The sequence below is a fragment of the Heloderma suspectum genome, chromosome 5 (assembly GCF_057233095.1).
Source record: "Heloderma suspectum isolate Gila_16-S chromosome 5, 16-S_ref, whole genome shotgun sequence".
Taxonomy (NCBI): Eukaryota; Metazoa; Chordata; class Lepidosauria; order Squamata; family Helodermatidae; genus Heloderma; species Heloderma suspectum.
Genome location: NC_139462.1, coordinates 155883337 through 155897953, shown reverse-complemented (window position 1 = coordinate 155897953; position 14617 = coordinate 155883337). Strand labels below are relative to the sequence as shown.

Below are 14617 nucleotides of genomic sequence, written 5' to 3'. Positions count from 1 at the left end.
CCAAGGAGGCCCAGGTGCACCAGCTATGGCAGTTCCTGGACAGAGGTTATTATAAAGTGCTTTACCTGGGGTTTCCCTTGAAAAGTATTTTATGGCTGTGAGCTGCCTTGGGAGGGCTTCTGCCCTGAAAGGCAGCCAAGACATATTTTAAATAAAATAAAATAAATCCAGAAATTACAACTCATGCAAAATGCGGCTTCCAGGATGCTGTCAGGGAGCAGATAACACCAATCCTGAAAGAGCGGCATTGGTTGCCTATTTGTTTCTGGGCAAAATTCAAGGTCCTGGTGTTGACCTACAAAGCCCTAAACAACCTGGGACCCAAGTATCTGAAGGAGCGCATCCCCTGTACCAGCCTGCCCATGCTTTAGATGTTGGGGGTGGGGGAGGCCTGTCTCATTGTTCCACCATTAGGGGAAGTGCATCGGTTTGTGATATAAGACAGGGCCTTCTCTGTGGTGGTGCCTCAACTTTGGAATGCCCCCCTCCAAGAGGTATGCCTGGCACTGACATTAGAGAGATTTTGGCTCCAGTCTAAGACCCATCTGTTTACCTGGGCATTTATGAGTGTTAGTTGCCACTGCAATCAATCTCAGTGCTGATTGGTTTTGATGATGATAATGATGTTTATATTATATTACTGTTAAATTTGTTTACCGTATTTATTGCTGTTTTAACATTGTTGTTTCCCATCCTGGGATTTTTGTGAAGGGCAAGATATCAATAGAATGAAACAATAATAATAACAACAACTGCACCAAAGTGATTAATATGTTCATGTGGATTAGTAATGTGGCTGTCAGGGTGGAAACTGAGCCCATAGAGCCCCAGAGCAGTTCTGATTTTGAGGAAGAACAGCAATCCATGGGAGAGGAGCTTTCTCATCTCTCACAAGCACAGCAGCTGGCAGAGATTCCTCCTGCCAGCATTTTTGGGATAGATAGTGACCCTGGCAGTGAGAGAGCGCTGGAGGGGGGCTTGCTGGACGCTCGGCGCAGACGCAGGGAGCGACAACAGATGGAGGGCGCCGAAAGGAGGCGTTCCGCTCGTTTGGCGCTCAAACAACCGTCGCGTCCCAAGGACCTAAGAGAAAGAGGGAGGATCTCTCCCTAGCCCATAAGTGCAGGGTCTTCCCGTGGTTCCCCTTCAGACGGGGACCAACTGCCTTACCTGGCGCTTAGGCTACTCTGCTGTCTTTCCCCAGTGCTGTTCCTTGCTTAGTCGCTAGTGATTAGTATCTGAAAAAGTTATAAAGTAATAAAGGAATAAAGCCTTGGAAAGAATCCTCGTCATCTGTGTCCTGAGTTGGCTATTGGAAGGGACTGCAAGAGGCAGCTAGGGCGCTCCTGACAGTGGCTGATGCTCTTCAATATCCATATGAAGCCATGGAGATAAATTATCCAGAGGTTTGGAATTCTTTATTATCAATATGCTGATGACACCTAACTCTGTGTCTCAAACTAAGCAGTTAGGAGCAGCTGTTTGTGCTGAACCAGTTTCAGGCTGGCTCAAACTGAATTCATATATGAAATAAGAAACTTTAGCGATGGATCTTGGTGGTATGAGTTTGCCCATTATAGGTGGTGTAACAATTGCCTTGCTTGGCCAGGTGCAGAACCTAGGGTTGCTTCTTGACCTGGTGCAGGTTTTTGATGAGAAAATGACAACTATGGCAAAAAGTACCTTTTTTTCTGTTACATTTGATACAGCAGCTAAGGGAGCAATCCTGTGGCCGCTAGTCAGTGGCTAGAATAACCATAGCATATTTGGTTTTCCAGGAACCGACCTTCCCCCCCTTCCGCACTGCCTCACAGGCAGCCCAGAATAGCTCCATGCTTGGAAGAGGAGTGCAGAGTGGCCAAAATGGGATGTTCCTGGGCGGGGAAGGTGGAAATGCCAGTACAACACATCCTATGTGTTTTCCAGCAGCCTCCTCCCCCGCTCTGCCTTTCTGCGGCTAGACAGCTGAAATCAGCTGTCTAGCCGCAAATGCAGGGCAGGAGAAGCGTGAACGATCCCCTCCGTGCCTCTCCTGCCCTGCATTGGAGAGGTGGTCACCTCCAAGTTTGGAGGTGGATGCCTATTCCCATAGGATTCGGCCCTAAATCCCTCTTGGAGAGTAAGGTTCTTGTCCTTGAGGATTAACTACTGTGGTCTAAATGGAACTGCCCTTGAAGGCTACAGCTAGTGCAGAATGCTACAGCTTGTCTCCTAATGGATGCAGGGAGGTGTGAGCATACACAACCAGTTCTGTGGTTGTTGAACTGGCTGCAAGTCACCTTCTGGATTCAAATTAAGCCCTTGTGTTGACTCTTAGAGGGAAGGAGATTGGTTGTTGCTGGGAACGGAGTCTTTATAGTCATTGCCCTGAGGCTATTGACAGAGGTCTGCAAAGTGGTGCCTCAGTGCACTTCTCTTTTAGCAAAATGCAAGGTACATCTTTTTATTGCCTTTGATTTGAAATAGTGTGTTAGCCATCTGTTGCTTTAATGTTTCTGGTTGTATGTTTAATTAGAATTGGATTGCTTACTATTTAGGAGTCTGTAAGTCACCTTGAATACAGAATGGGATAAATGTAAAAATACCAATAATTGTAAAAATAAATATTAAACACAGAAATTTGAACATACAGAGAATAAGACTTTGCGAGTCATGTTTACTTCGTGTGTGTGTGTGTGTGTGTGTAGGGAATAACTTCGCACATACGCAACACATTTTGGTCTGTTCATGGACCAAAACATTATACACACACACACACATTTTATTTTACAGGCTTTTAATCTTCGGGGCAGCATTAGAAGACATTGCAAACATAACAGAGTTTGACATTGACTAAGTTGCTATGTATTCACTTATTTCTCACATTATGGTTTAGGGCCATGAGCTTATGAGTCACTCGTCGTAGCCGTGGAACCTGATTAATGTTACACATTTTCACTTTATTGCCCTTTATTTAGTCCAGGCATTTTAGCATTTTAGCTTTCTAAATTTTTATCTTTGCTGTTTTAAATCTGTATTTTAAACTCTTGCACTGCTGCTAGGTTTTATTGTGGTTGTATTGTTATATTGTGGTTTTAATGTTCTATATATTTTAAATTGTTTTATTGTGTGTTGTTTGGTTTTAATTTTTGTGAACCGCCCAGAGAGCTTCAGCTATTGGGCGGTATAGAAATAAATAAATAAATACTGTTTTCCTAGTATACAGTTATTATGCCCTGTAAAGGGGCAGCTAAACTTTCAGTTCTTCAGATGACTGAAATGCTAAAATAAACTGACCTGGACATAGCTGACAGAGGTCAGGAAAAAGGTGTGATCGGCTTAACTAGTCTTAAAACAAAGGCCAGGATTCAAAGAAACTAGTTCCGTGGACCCAAGAGGGCTTTAGACTTCTTACTCTAAGAAAAGCCCCCTTACTCCTCATAGCAGATACTAAACTTCTTTTGAAACTGAAGGGAGTTTCAAAAGCAGTTTATGATATGGCATGCAGGAAGGTCAGCTTTTTAAAGTAAAAAACAAAACAAACTCCCAAAAATTTCATGGGGCTAATGCAAGTTCCTTACATAAGCCTAAGCAGCTATTTGGATCCCAATCCATCTCAACTAAAGCATGGATGTCCTCTCCAGTTAAAATGGGTTTAGCTAATGTCGATACTGATTTTAAAGTTCTGCATATGTGAAGCAGTATGAATTTAGTTAAGGAAAAATGTTAATAGTAGCTGTGTGCCTTTTAATGAAATATATAGAGTGCAAAAGAAAGTTCCATTATAATCTTTGGTCAATTCCATTCAGTTTTCTTAGTCGTGCTGACAATAGCCTTCAAACAGTGATTTTACAACTGCAGTTCATGAAAGTTCGAAGAGTATTGTTGGTATAATTATTGAGAGGGGGTGAGAGATGTTCAGAAGCCGTTCTGTGGATGTGACGATAAAGATCTGCAAGTCACATCAGTGTGTGTTTTATACCATGTTGTCTTTGGCAGCATCTTTAAACAGCTGGCTTAGGAAGGAAGTAAAGGGGTTTGAGGAACTCCGCCAATCGTTAGTATGGGTCAGGGCTGTCGAGGTTCCACTGAAACGTGGTTTAGACCACCCTGATGACTCCTAGTGGGTGGGCAAAACTTTTTTGGTAAGGTTAAGTACAGTGAATGAATTCTGTAGGTTTTCTTAGTAGTATTTTCTTTTTAGTTGTTTTCTTTTGTATTTTGTGAAATGTGTGCAGTATATGGCAGCTTCTAGATCTCTCCACCTTCTGATACCTGCTTTTTGCAATGCAGGTATCAGGCTGTTTGAAGGGAATTTGTTTGCTTGAGTGTGTGTTATGTTTTTCAAGCTGCTGAATTCAAATGTTAAATGTGACCAAAAACTTGAAAGGTGACTTCATATGCAGTGCTCAAATATAATTTCTCTCACTATAGTAACATGGGGCTCCTTACCCTCCCCCATGAATGGCCTTGCCTGTTTTAAGAAATTGGAGGATTGATTGGCATTACTTCAACTTCTTTAAAACCCTTTGTTTAAGCACATCATGTTTCTGGCTGCCTCATTTGTATTTATAGCCAGACATGATAGTATGGCATGAATATGAATTACACTGGTGACAAATACCTTTTAGATACTGTTACCTGCCCATGTGGTCTAGTGTCAATTCTTCTATGCACTGGAAGCCAGAGACCTAACTTACTTACATATGTTTGCGAACCTGTAAATCCTATCAGCAGCACTGTCTTCCACTGTCTTCAGGATCTCAATGTCCCTGGTTATTATGATGCTTGTTCCTCCATCCTGCTGCCAGTGCATAGTTAAACTATGGAATTTGCTACATCAAGATGTTGTAATGGCCACCAATTTGGATGTCTTTAAAAGTGGGTTAGATAAATGCCTGGAGGAGAATGCTATCAATGTCTATTAGTCCTGATGGCTATGTGCTACCACCAGTACCAGAGGCAATAAGTTTATGTACACAGTTGCTGAGGAACATGGGCAGAAGGATGCTCTTGCACTCGTGTCATAGAATCATAGAATAGTAGGGTTGGAAGGGGCCTATAAGACCATCGAGTCCAACCCCCTGCTCAATGCAGGTGTCCTGCTTGTGTGTTCCTAGTCAGCAGCTGGTTGGCTACTGTGTGAGCAGAATTCTGGACTTGCTGTACCTTGGTCTGATCCAGCATGGCTCTTATGTTCTTAGATGTCACTTCCTGTTGGATCCTCCTGTCTTTTCTCTCAGACAGAGACAGGATCCTTCTCTTTGTCTCTCAGACTATAAGCCTTAGAACTTCCTGTACAAGTGTGCTCTCTTTATTTTAGAGGAGGGTCTGGACCAGCAGTTCATACTTCTGTTCTGTTACTGCTTCTGATTGGCTCCAGCAATATGATATGGACACCTCACATAGATACTGAGAAAAAAGACTGCATAAACATCTTTAAGTATGATCAACAATTCAACTTCAGGTTTTTTTTCTTTGTGGTTATGGGCTTGTAGCCCAGGTTATGTCACCCCCACCCCCCTTTGGGCCTGGGTAGAGTGTCCCCTTTTCCTATCCCCATATCCTATACAAATTATTTCGGATATTTCATGAAGCATTCTTAAGTTGTATCTATTATTCAGTTGTATGTTATTGTGTAGTTGATAATTATTACCCCCAAAATTAAAAAAGACTTAAGGAAGGATACCTAAAACAATAGAGAAAATGCAGTGTCCTAATATGTTTATAAAGTAGAGTACAAAAACAGTTGTATTAATAACAAGAAACCCAAAATAAGTTCACTTATGATTTTGGGATGCATATTATAAGAAAGACTAACATCGCACCTTGCTTTTGAAATTTCCAATATAAATTGTTTCTTGCAGCTTCTAAGAACTTAAAGAGTTTTTTGTTTTCTTGGAACATTATCCAGTGAGTGGTATATACATGCCTTTTCACTACTGCTAGATTCTCAAAAAATAAACAGAAGGAATTGAACTTAAAAAAAACTTGATTGGAATTCGAGGCACGTTCGAATACACTTTTGAAGGCTGCCATATAAAACCAATTTATTGATGGCTAGTATATGTATATATATGAATGAGACTTTAATTAAAATGCATTAGATTAACATCCTGTTGAATAAAGTAATAATTCGTTTACAAACTAGCATTGAATCCTTTGGACAGTGACATCTCATTTAGTAACTGTTTTACCTTGATTTCTCTATCATTAAAACATGATTTTGTATTAAGCATCCTAAGACTCTAGAATTGAACTTTACTTATGGTTTCTTGTAATTAAAACAACTGCTTTTGTAGTTATTAGCTTTGTAATTAGCTTTGTCCTATTGCAGTTTTTTTTTTTTTACAGTTTCAGGTATTCCACTAAATAAAACAGGAGTTGGTGTAACAAGAATTAGACTTTCATTTGTTAATTATCTATTGTATAGCATGATTAATTCACAGAATGCTTCACAATCTTGTATTTTCTTACACTAACCTTGTTTCTCTTGCAATACTAGATCACTATTATTTTCAGTTTCAGTGTGGGAATGGATCTGAGTGCTACTCATTCCATTAATACTGGAGGTGAGATTTGAACCCCAAATTCTCAGGTCCAAGACTAACATTCTGTGTAATCACACTGACTTTTAGTCAGGATTGATAAAAATCAATGAATTTTTTTCCAAACAAACAAATAAATAAATAAATGATTTTCTTTTATTTAAATGTGATTTTTAAATAAACATTTTTTAATTTAAATCAGATGTTGAATTTTTCTTAAAACAATTAGTAAAAAAAAAAAAGAGCCTAGGTCAAAGATATGGTAATGAATACCACTTATACAACTTCTACTTATATCCTATGAATATGTTAACAGCAGTTTATGGAGATGGGAGATAACCCGATCAGTCCTATTCTGCACTGCAGGCAGTGTACAGAAGTGCATGCTCTCTCGCTCTCTCTCATTTTCAAGGCCTTGTGTCTCTCTAAGTCCAAAGGTAGAGAAGGTCAATGAATACAGAATTTGGGGAGATGGAGTAAATCTGCACAAGGAGGAGGACTGGATATAAATGCAAGGGATAGGGGAGGGAATAGAAAGAGAAAGCAGATGGATGGAGCAATATCCACAATGATCTTGAGTAAACTGTACCACCTAATATTTTAAGTTTCTTGTATTATCTTGGTTGAAATTGCCTAAATTGTAGTTTTTAAAGAACTTTACATTTATCTAAAAACTGAAATAGTTAACCATTCAAAAATCCACATGCATGTTTTGTTAATATGTTTTGTTAATATGTATTTAATTGAAGAAGAAAACTAACCAGAAGAATAAACAATCTTGTTGTTCAGTCGTTAAGTCGTGTCCGACTCTTCGTGACCCCATGGACCATAGCACGCCAGGCCTTCCTGTCCTCTGCTCTCTCCCGGAGTGTGCTCAAGTTCATATTCATTGCATCGGTGATGCTATCCAGCCATCTCATCCTCTGCCATCCCCTTCTCCTTTTGCCTTCAATCTTTCCCAGCATCAGGGTCTTTTCCAGCGACTTTTCTCTTCGCGTTAGGTGGCCAAAGTATTTGAGCTTCAGCTTCAGTATCTGTCCTTCCAATGAGCACTCAGGGTTGATTTCCTTTAGGATGGACTGATCTGACCTCCTTGCAGTCCAGGGTACTCGTAAGAGTCTTCTCCAGCACCACAGTTCGAAAGCATCAATTTTTTGGCGCTCAGCCTTCCTTATAGTCCAGCTCTCACAGCCATACATTACTACTGGGAAAACCATAGCTTTGATTAGACGGACCTTTGTCGGCAAGGTGATGTCTCTGCTTCTTACTGTGCTGTCTAGGTTTGCCATAGCTTTCCTCCCAAGGAGCAAGCGTCTTTTAATTTCATGGCTACAGTCACTGTCTGCGGTGATCTTGGAGCCCAAGAAAATAAAATCTGTCACTGCTTCCATTTCTTCCCCTTCTGTATGCCAGGAAGTGATGGGGCCAGATGCCATGATCTTCATTTTTTTAATGCTGAGTTTCAAACCAGCTTTTGCACTCTCCACTTTTACCCTCAACAAGAGGCTCTTTACATCCTCTTTGCTTTCTGCCATTAGGGTGGTATCGTCTGCATATCTGAGGTTGTTGATAATTCTCCCGGCAATCTTAATTCCAACCTGTGATTCATCCAACCCGGCATTTCTCATGATGTACTCTGCATATAAGTTAAATAAGCAGGGCGACAATATACAGCCTTGTTGTACTCCTTTCCCAATTTGGAACCAATCGGTTGTTCCATGTCTGGTTCTTACTGTTGCTTGACCCTCGTACAGGGTTCTCAGGAGACAGGTAAGGTGGTCTGGTACTCCCATCTCTTTAAGAATTTGCCAGAGTTTGTTGTGATCCACATAATCAAAGACTTTAGCATAGTCAATTAAGCAGAAATAGACGTTTTTCTGGAATTCTCTTGCTTTCTCCATGATCCAGCGAAAGTTGGTGATTTGATCTCTAGTTCCTCTGCCTCTTCGAAACTCAGCTTGTACTTCCAGTAGTTCTCAGTTCACATACTGTTGAAGCCTAGCTTGTAGGATTTTGAGCATCACCTTGCTGGCATGTGAAATGAGCGCAATTGTACGGTAGTTTGAACACTCTTTGGCATTGCCCTTCTTTGGAATTGGAATGTAAACTGACCTTTTCCAGTCTTGTGGCCATTGCTGAGTGTTCCAAATTTGTTGGCATATTGAGTGCAGCGCTTTAACAGCATCATCTTTTAGGATTTTAAATAGCTCAGCTGGAATACTGTCATGTCTTCTAGCTTTGTTGTTAGTAATGCTTCCTAAGGCCCACTTGACTTCACTCTCTAGGATGTCCGGCTCAAGTTCAGTGACCACACTATCATGGCTATCAGGGACATTAAGATCTTTCTTATATAGTTCTTCTGTGCATTCTTTCCACCTCTTCTTAATCTCCTCTGCTTCTGTTAGGTCCCTGCCTTCTTTGTACTTTATCATGCCCGTATTTGCACAAAACGTTGCCTTGAGATCTCCGATTTTCTTGAAGAGATCTCTAGTCTTTCCCATTCTATTGTTTTCCTCGATTTCTTTGCATTGTTCATTTAAGAAGGCCTTCTTGTCTCTCCTTGCTATTCTCTGGAACTCTGCATTCAGTTGGATATCTCTTCCCCTTTCTGCCTTGCTTTTCACTTCCCTTCTTTCCTCAGCTACTTGTAAAGCCTCATCAGACAGCCACTTTGCTTTCTTGCATTTCTTTTTCTTTGGGATGGATTGAGTTGCTGCCTCCTGAACAATGTTAAGGACCTCCGTCCAAAATAGCGTTGCCCTTATTTTCGCCGTAGTCTACGTAAACATTTACGTAGACTACAGCGACCAAATAAGGAACGGGAATGGCGGCTCCCTATGGGGGCCGCCATTATCCGTACGCGCTTTTTTTTTTTTTTTTTTAAGTCACCCGTGATAGGCTACGTGACGATTGACGTAGCCTATCACGGCTGACTTTGCAAATCTAGCCGTGATAGGCTACGTGAATCGTCACGTAGCCTATCAGTGGGCATTTTTTTTCTTTCTTTGATTGCAATGGCGGCGGCGGCCCCGCTCGAACACCCGCCCCGCTCGAACACCCGCCGAACCGCCGGCCGGACCCGCCACCGGGAGGGACATTCGGTGAAGGTAAGTCCCATCCCAGGGGGGGGGGGGTGCGGGGGGCGGGGGGGTTCGGAGGATTTCTCCCCGAAACTTGTTCGGGGGGCCGAACACGTTGGCGCTCGGCCCCCCAAAGTTTCGGGGAGAAATTCTCCGCCATCCCTAAACCCTATATGGTTCCGGCCCAGCCTATCTTAAGGAGCGCCTCCAGCAACACCAGACAGGCCGCTTAACAAGATCAGCCTCGGATGGCCTTCTCTCTGTCCCATCAGCCAGGACAGCTCGACTGGTGGGGACGAGGGAGAGGGCCTTTTCTGTGGTGGCCCCCACTCTGTGGAACTCCCTCCCTAGGGAACTCCGTCATGCCCCCTCTTTAATGAGCTTCCGTCGTGCATTAAAAACGTGGTTGTTCAGGCAGGCATTTGGGGTGGGTTAGGGTATTTAAAAAAAAAAAATTATGGTAGAATTTTATTGTTTTAAATTGTTTTATGGTATGTTGTACATCGCCCAGAGTGGCTGGGTGACCAGCCAGATGGGCGATTAATAAATTTAATAATAAATAAATAAAATCTATTCCTCACCTCCACTGTATATTCATAAGGGATATGATTTAGGTCATACCTGAATGGTTTAGTGGTTTTCCCTACATTCTTCAATTTAAGCCGAAATTTTGCAAGAAGCAGCTCATGATCTGAGCCACAGTCAGCTCCGGGTCTTGTTTTGACTGACTGTATTGAGCTTCTCCTAGGGCCGCGGTGGCTTAGTGGTTAAGACGCTGAACTGCAGACTGGAAGGTCGGCAGGTCAGCAGTTCGAGACCCGAGTGCTGCATGACGGAGTGAGCTCCCATCTTCAGTCCCAGCTTCTGCCAACCTAGCAGTTCGAAAGCAAGAAATTGCAAGTAGATAAATAGGTACCGCCTCGGCGGGAAAGGTAACAGCGTTCCGTGCACCTCGGTGTTCAGTCATGCCGGCCACATGACCACGGAAGCGTCTTCGGACAGCGCTGGCTCTTCGGCTTAGAAACGGGGATAAGCACCGCACCCTAGAGTCGGACACGACTGGTTGGGGACACCTTTACCTTTTATAGAGCTTCTCCATCTTTGGCTGCAAAGTACATAATCAATCTGATTTCGATATTGACCATCTGGTGATGTCCATGTGTAGAGTCGCCTCTTGTGCTGTTGGAAAAGAGTGTTTGCTATGATCAGCGTGTTCTCTTGGCAGAACTCTATTAGCCTTTGTCCTGCTTCATTTTGTACACCAAGGCCACGCTTGCCTGTTATCCTGGTTATTTCTTGACTTCCTACTTTAGCATTCCAATGAAAAGGACATCTTTTTTTGGTGTTAATTCTAGAAGGTGTTGTAGGTCTTCATAGAACCGATCAACCTCAGCTTCTTCGGCATCAGTGGTTGGGGCGTAGACTTGAATTACTGTGATGTTGAATGGTTTGCCTTGGATTCGTACTGAGATCATTCTGTCGTTTTTGATATTGTACCCCAGTACTGCTTTTCCCACCCTTCTATTGAGTACGAGTGCTACTCCATTTCTTCTAAGAGATTCTTGCCCACAATGGTAGATATGATGGTCACCTGAGTTAAATTTGCCCATGCTTGTCCATTTTAGTTTGCTGATTCCCAAGATGTCGATGTTCAATCTTGCCATCTCATGTTTGACCACCTCCATTTTACCTTGATTCGTTGATCTGACATTCCAGGTTCCTAAACAATATTGTTCTTTACAGCATCGGATTTTCTTTTCACCACCAGACACATCCACAGCTGAGTGTCCTTTCGACTTTGGCCCAGCCGCTTCACTCTTTCTGGTGCTACTTGGAAATACCCTCTGCTGTTCCCCAGTAGTATATTGGACACCTTCCGACCTGAGGGGCTCATCTTCCGGCGTCATCTCTTTTAGCCTTGTGATACGTTCCATGGGGTTTTCTTGGCAAGAATACCGGAGTGGGTTGCCATTTCCTTCTCCAGTGGACCACATTTTGTCAGAACTCTCTGCCATGACCTGTCCGTCTTGGGTGGCCCTGCACATGGCTTCACTGAGTTACAAGCCCCTTCACCACAACAAGGCAGTGATCCAATTTAAAAGCCTGTTTGGTGGTGGTGCTTCTGGCACATCATGACAAAAATATCATGATTAATTGAACAGTTGGAGCTGGTTCATCTCCTGAATAACTTCACAAGTTCATTCTGCTTTAGCACTAAAATTACCAAATTATCATCCCATTTTTTGATGAAAATTAATCTGAAAACAATTCAAAATAACATCTCTGAATATGTATTAAGGTTATATTAAACAATAATGTAATTCTACTAAAAATGATGATTAAATAGAATCTTCACTAGTGATTTAAACTATGATTTAAATAATTAAAATCAAGGCCATCAGGAAAGTGATTTAAATCACAATTTAAATCAGTTTGATTTAAATCAAATTAGCCCTGCTTTCAGTTATATGGGGTTGCAGTACATAAAAGGCAGTCATGCTGAATTGGATTTGCACACTGGCTAGATGACCAAGCCAGGCCTTTGTATTATCCAACGCACTTAAGAACATTTCATTTGTTCTTTTATAGCAGTCTGGATCTATGGACAATAACCAACGCGACACTACCGCTGATATAAATGATGTTGCACTAGCATAAAATATCTCTAGTTTAGTACGCTAGTGCAATGTCAACAGTGCCTGCAGGCACCATGGGTTTCCCTGGAAAAACCCATTGCACGTTTACACCAGCACAACATCATTTACATTAGTCGTAGTGCCATGTTGGATACTGCCCTATTTCCGTATCTTTCTAGATTGTTTACTGACACTCAGTTGTAATACAACTAACATGAATAAATTTTAGAATTTGTGGATCAGACTACAAACGTTATTTTTTAAGATACAGATTTTTTTCCCATTTCAGAACTTTCTTCTTCAGTGGTGTATTAAAAACCGTAGCTTAGATTTTCTGAGGGCACTATCTATCAGAAACATCTTCCCTACAAATATTAATGAAATGGATGGAAGTTCTGCAAGAGCTTGGCAAATTCAGCCATAAGTTCATTGTGTTTGCTTTGAGGGTTTATAAAATGTTTTATTTTTAATAGACAGATATTAAATCTCAGACACAGAAAGATGATGCAATTCCTGTCCAATTGCACTCCTGCACTAACTATGGCCAACGAGTTGAAATTTAATGTTATGATTACTGGTATTGAATTCGGCATATATCTTTCAACACACAATGAAGTCTTCTAGTGCCCCCAAGTAGCATTTGGAAAATGTTTGGGGCAGAAACATTAGAATATATTTAGGAAAACTCTTATGGGGTGTTTTGTTGCTTGTTAAAGTAATTGCAAGCCTTATTCCAAGTTTTGCTTTGTAGATATTAGCGTAGGATTAGTAAAAGTCATGGTAGTTTTTAATACCATCAACATGTGGTGAGCACTAAGCACTTCATTATATTAGAGCATATGTTTCTTGCCCCCAAAGAGCTTTCGGGATAATTTTATATGAGAAATGAAAGGGAGGGGGTGATAAGGAGCTGTTTGGAAATTAGGGGTGGAGAGGAGACAGTGCAAAAGTAACCTTGGCTCAAACTGAACATACCTGGTGGGGGGGAGGGCTTAATATGAGAGGCCTTGTGGAGATGATTACTGTTGCCACATGCCTCTGGGCAAGTGTACAGTAGAAGACAGCAGGCAATGAGCTGGGAAGAATAGTATAGTGATTCAATTTTTATTTATTCATAGTAACATTTCTAACCCACTTTTCCCCTCCAGTAAAGACACTCAAAGCAGCCAACAAAAAATAAAAAGCAAAAAATACAGTATAACAATACCATTTTTGTTTATTAACATTTCTTTTAAAAGATACATAGCAATAACACACTAAACAGCATTAAAGAACAACAAGAGAGCCAGAACTAACACAATACCTTAAAACAGTGGTAAAATCAAAGGCTTGTTGAAAAAGAAGTCCTCAGATGCTAGTAGAACGCAAAGGAAGAGGAAGATGATCTACCCCCTTGGGGCAGGGAGTTCCACAGCACAGGGCACTGCTACAGAGAAGGCCCTCTCATGCGTAGACCACTCAGCAGGCAGTGGTTTCCTTACTAAATTGTCACAGCATGATGAGAGATTTTCTACTAACATGATACAGTGCCTTTTCTAGTGGTGTCAATCTTACCATTATAACTGTATTTTTATTTGAGTAACTGAAGCATATAGATAGAGATTCTGAATGGATCATGCAGGTGCTTTCCTCCCCCCATATCACAATGAGAGCTACTAAGAACTGGTTTTGTGAAGTTGCAAAACCTAATCTTTGAGATTTGAAAAACATGTAATAGCCAGGGAATCACACACGCATGTTAGATCCTTCTCAATGTGAATCCCGTGATGGATGGGTTTAAAAAACAACAAAACCTTGTTGTGGGAGAAAATCAGTCCTATCTTGCAAGAGTTTAAGAAGAGCTAGTTGAGGTTATGTAAATGACAGGTTTGGTGAATGAAGACAAGAACCACAGAAGTGCTGTGTTGTGCTGGCACAATTCTATCCTTGCTTGGCCCTCCTTATGTAGTCAATCCCCAGACATAGTATGGACATTACTGTGGACATTACTGTGTTGCCCTGTTCATGAGTAATAGGCTTTGCAACATTTATAGATTGCTTCCCAGGTCCTATACCTTAGTTTGTCTCATAGGATTTATAGTTAAAGCAAATTTATATTTCTACAGCTTTCATATATAGTATTACAAGAAACCTTCATGCCTTAACCCATCGCCAAGTCTAGCATCCTTGCACTGGCCTTCATTAGTTCAAGTGTGAGTCTCAGTCTATCTGCACTAGTTACTACAGTTATAATAGTTTGATGTTTAATTTCCTCTAGTTCAGGGCTGAGGAGCATGTGGCCCTCCAGATGATGATAGACTGCAATTCCCATCATCCCTAGTCAGCATAATCAATGGTGAGTGATGATGGGTGTTGTTGTTCAACAACATCTGGA

At 41.5% G+C, this 14617-nt stretch overlaps 1 protein-coding gene across 3 annotated transcripts in view; it reads left to right on the top strand.

Moving 5' to 3' along the window:
• Positions 1-14617, top strand: part of BBS9 (Bardet-Biedl syndrome 9) — a 364215-nt gene that overhangs the window by 148012 nt on the left and 201586 nt on the right. The window lies entirely within an intron of this gene.